The sequence below is a fragment of the Borostomias antarcticus genome (genome assembly GCF_949987555.1).
Source record: "Borostomias antarcticus genome assembly, chromosome: 8".
NCBI lineage: Eukaryota > Metazoa > Chordata > Actinopteri > Stomiiformes > Stomiidae > Borostomias > Borostomias antarcticus.
The window spans coordinates 26,721,110-26,725,549 of record NC_140241.1 but is presented as its reverse complement, the minus strand read 5'-3'; the positions used below and the strand labels follow the sequence as shown (position 1 = coordinate 26,725,549).

Genomic DNA, 4,440 nt, shown 5'->3' with positions numbered 1-4,440 from the left:
TAAAACCTCTTTTTTTTTTTTTATGAAAAACATTTTTTCCGGAATGTATGAATCGATCGATAATCGAATAGAATAGAATCGTAGAGAATAGAATCGAGATAATTTTTTCACCACCTCTAAAGCGCAGTAGTGTTTTCTGTCCCTTTTTCCCACAGGCCAGTGCGCCGCTGCCATAGACATACATGTGGGAAGAAACAGCTGTAAAGTCTGTCTCTCGGTGGCTTCTAAATAAAAATGGACCCATGATTTAAAACTTGATAATTCAAGTCCTTTTTGACTTTGTGTGATACCCAGAACCCCCCCCCCCCCAGCCATTTCATTCCCCATGTATGTCTATGGGAAAACATCTTCACAGCCCAGAGCTGTTCCAGGAAGCCATTCCTTCTTGGTTCATTATCCTTCTCCTCTCTCTCTCTCTCTCTCTCCCAGGTTGTCTCACTCTTCCTCCTCTCCACCCCCTCTTCCACTCCCCCTCTCAGGAGTTGAGGAGGGATTTGCACCTGGGTGAAGAGGAAGAAAAAGAAGAAGTCTTGTCATGAGCACTTTGTTAAAACGTAGCGACGTGTCTTTTAATCAGCCCGGCGCCCGCGCGCGTGAGCAGAAGACATAGTGGTACCTTAATACTTCCTCTCCTAACTGTAGTGGAGTTTCCTATTTATTGAACCAATCTTAAAGTGTTTAAACGTGAAAACAGAGAACCTGTACCTCCTCCTGCGTGTGAAGCACTGTGGGTAGCCGTGCTGTAGTCGCTCGCTGGCTATGTGTTGGATTGTGAGCTAACCGTCTCTCGCTGGCGCCGGACTGGACCGACTGTCACAGCCCCAGTAGGCCCCGACCCCCGGGTTCTGAACGGGGTGTGGGACAGGCTGGAGGCAGAGACGGCCATCTCTCGGACCAGGACCGAGCCAGAGAGGACGACACTACGTGCGTGTTAACTTGCTGCTTGGCGACTTTGTCACACGCACATAACTCACCGCCGGACGCTCCGGACAACAGACACTCACCTTTCAGCTCTTATTTCCTTTGTTTTGCTAGACGACTAAGGATGGATTGTTGTAAATAAGAAGTGCTGTCGATCATCAGTCGGAGCCTGTTATGTTTTGTGCTGAGCCGGCAGGAACTGATTTGTTCATGGTCCTCATAACTACACTGTCTGTAGTTTGTCTTTCTGTCTCAGAGAGTTCATTTATTGAGACCCACTAGATTGATGCTCATGCTAATTGTATCAAGGTGCCCTAGTGCAGGTTTACATGGCATTGTATAAGTGATTCTATAAGGTTCATAGGCACAGAAGACGGTAGACATACAGAGTCCCTCAGGAGCGCTGAGCCCAGCCCTAAGGTCAGGAGAGCCTGGGAGGAGGAGGAGAGAGGTGTGTGTGTGTGTGTGTGTGGGGGGGGGACAGAAACCTGGATTTTTCCATCTGTCAATAGAGACCTCCGCAACACCTGGCCTTGCCACCACAGTGCGGCCTCTGCTGTGAGAGAGTGAAAGAGCGTTCACACCTCACACCTCTCAATGTGCCCTTCTGTCCTCCTACGTCCTCCCATCGCTGCGAACGGCCATGATTGATTCTGCATTGTTTCACTACAGTGTGACGGCACTCAAGTTAAAGCCAGTTTGATGAAAGCAAACAGCACTGATTTCTGTTCCGGTTTCTGTTCTCGTGAAATACTGTACCCTTATTAGCATTGCAGATTGCCATGAAATGGTGAAATGATAGTTACAAGTCTTTAAGCCTGTCTGTACAACAGAGTTCAGCTCAGTAAAAATGTTTCTAGCTAACTAAGCTGGCCAATTTCCCAGAACTAAGATGTGCGAACGTGTGTGTGTGCGTGTGGGCATGTGAGCGAGCGCGCACCGCCTTGCACTGAGGAAGTTGTGCAATTTATTTCCATGTAATTGACATTGCGTATACTAGACAGGCCAGGCTGGTCAGTTGCACACCAGTGTCCAAAGAGTCAATCCAGAGTTTTTAGAAAAGAGAACCATAGAATAGTTATGTCCCATTTTAATGAAACTGTTATTATTTACTTTGTTGTTATTGTTGCCTAGCCTTTGTCTTGGTGGTGCAGAGTTGACACCTCTAAGATGATGTCTGTGTCTGTATTTATTCTTTCTGTTTGGACAAGTGCAATGACAGTGGCTACCTGAACGCAGCCCAACCTTAGAAACAATCAGGTCTTAACTGTTTGAACAGCCAAGTGGTGACTACCTGTGCAATGATGCAGTAATATATTCCAATGTTTTTAAACTCTCAGTGATAAAATGTCTTAAATATGTCTGTTTTGTATGTGTCTGTGTTAAGTTTGCTCACAGTTCACATGCACATTCACACACGCGTGCACACACACACACACACTCATGTATGTATGCGTGTAAGAGTTGAATTTCAGCGGTGGCAGGGGCGAATGGGAGAGAATCGCTGTGGTGGGATTGACTGAACGCCTACGGGACAGGATGATTCAACATTTATTTTTTCCCCCAAAAAGGAAAGTGCGACGTGTTTGTCAGTAGTCTGTGTGGCTGTTGACACATGGTGGTAGTGGTGGTGATGATGCCAGTGATGTCAGACTACTGTGACTTGACTTGAGCAGTGGCTGATCTCCACTCTGATGAGTGCTCATCTGTAAAGCTGATGTAATCATGACTGATTACATGATTAATAAAATGCCTGTTCCTTCATTTGCAGTGGTCCTTTGTGTCTTTTCTTTTCTCCAGTTGGTGAAAGTGAACCTGGAAGAGCTGTTTTGTTTGTTTGGTTAGCATTGATAAAGACAGAACGCAGTACAAATGAGATTATTTTAGTTTGACCTAAAGTGACTTTACGTACAGTATACAGTAGCTACATTATCTTAAGTACTACATTACACACTTTGCCAGCGCCCCCATACACTAACTTTTAGATGATAGATATAGATAGATTAGATACGATAGATAGTGTTGAATCTCGTTGTCTTTTCTTTATTGTCCTTGATTAGCTCTGCGTTGTGTTTCCAATAAAAGACGGACCCCCAATCTCCAAATATACCACACAGTCCAGTGTCTCCTTTCTCAGGTGTTCCAAATGAATCTGCAACACGGGATTTGAGTCTCAAGCAAAAGCGGTTTATTCCAGAAGGTTTTACATACAAAAGAACATGGCAATGTCTAATGCACAGAACCTGTCTGGATGCTGGCTGAACCCAAATCAAAGAACATACAACTGAACAGTGGTTTTAACCCCCAGAGAGGAGACAAAGCGGTCTCTCTCTCTTCTCAATCATGCGGCCTTGCAACTAAGATAGGATGAGGCGCCTGGCGCCCTCGTATCTGAAGAGTCAGTGTTTGTGCACCACATGAGAGACGGTCACCCTTACCCTAGGGACATATACAGCTATCAGGTGGGGACACTTCCCTATGCCTAGACCCCCCTTGGGTAGCAGCATGACTCCCGCTGTCGTAACCTCCGTCTCCAGGAACCCTCGGGCAGTCACACAGGAGTCATACACCCACACACACTGGAACCAGCTGACAATGTTAATGATTGGCAGTTCTTTCTAGCAGCCAGCTCTAGTACATTTCCATCAATAGGTAGGTAGGTACTTTATTGATCCCGGGGAGAAATTGTTTTATTGTCTCCATGTTTTAATGATTACATTCCCATCCTATCACTCTCTATCAATCTGTGTTTGTGCAGACTAATGATCTATGAGAACATTATGACATATAATCACACTGTTGCTGGAGCATCCCCAGTCTCGTTCTGTTTGCATGAAAGATGGGAAGATCATTAGGTGATCCTGAGGATCAATCACTCCTCATTGATTAGGCTGAGGGGAACTGACCTCTACTGAGAGTGAAAATTAATTAATGGGACCCATCCTCGTATTTTGGCGTGTCAACATGTGTGTGACTGTTGTGGCTGCTGTTTGTGTGCGTTTGCATGTGAGTGTATGCATGTGTGTGTGACGGAGTAAGACACTGTTAATGGCCAGCAATGATGTCATCTGCAGTCGTCTGAGTGGCTTTATCGAGCCACACGGGCAGACGGGGGGGGGCCTGAAGAGAGGGAGGAGAAGAGAGAGAGAGAGGGAGGAGAAGAGGAGAGAGAGGGAGGAGAAGAGGAGAGAGACGGAGGCTCAGAGGGAAGACAGGACAGCGGAGGAGAGCGTACGCTGCACACCGGCTGTCCTCCAGACAAGGGCAGAGGGACAAAGAACATGCATAGAAGGTAGGTGGGAGAGGGAACACCCAGGATTTATTTGTTGTTGGGTGAAACTAGCTCCCGTTGCTCTCTCTCTCTCTCTCTCTCTCTCTCTCTCTCTCTCTCTCTCTCACACACACACACACAGCCAAACACAGATACTGCTACATGCGTACGCCCGCTGTTTCAAAACATTAGCATGTGTTCCGCCGTCCTTGTGACAGACTGTGGGACTGAAGAGGTGTGACTGTGCA

At 46.5% G+C, this 4,440-nt stretch overlaps 1 protein-coding gene across 1 annotated transcript in view; it reads left to right on the top strand.

Annotated features, from left to right (window-relative positions):
- usp20 (ubiquitin specific peptidase 20) overlaps nucleotides 1-2,529 on the top strand; it is a 17,761-nt gene extending 15,232 nt beyond the window's left edge. The window contains exon 25 of the mRNA XM_084442277.1: nucleotides 430-2,529. The gene's annotated coding sequence lies outside the window, so the exon portion shown is untranslated. The remainder of the gene's footprint in view (nucleotides 1-429) is intronic.
- Nucleotides 2,530-4,440: the final 1,911 nt, after the last annotated feature.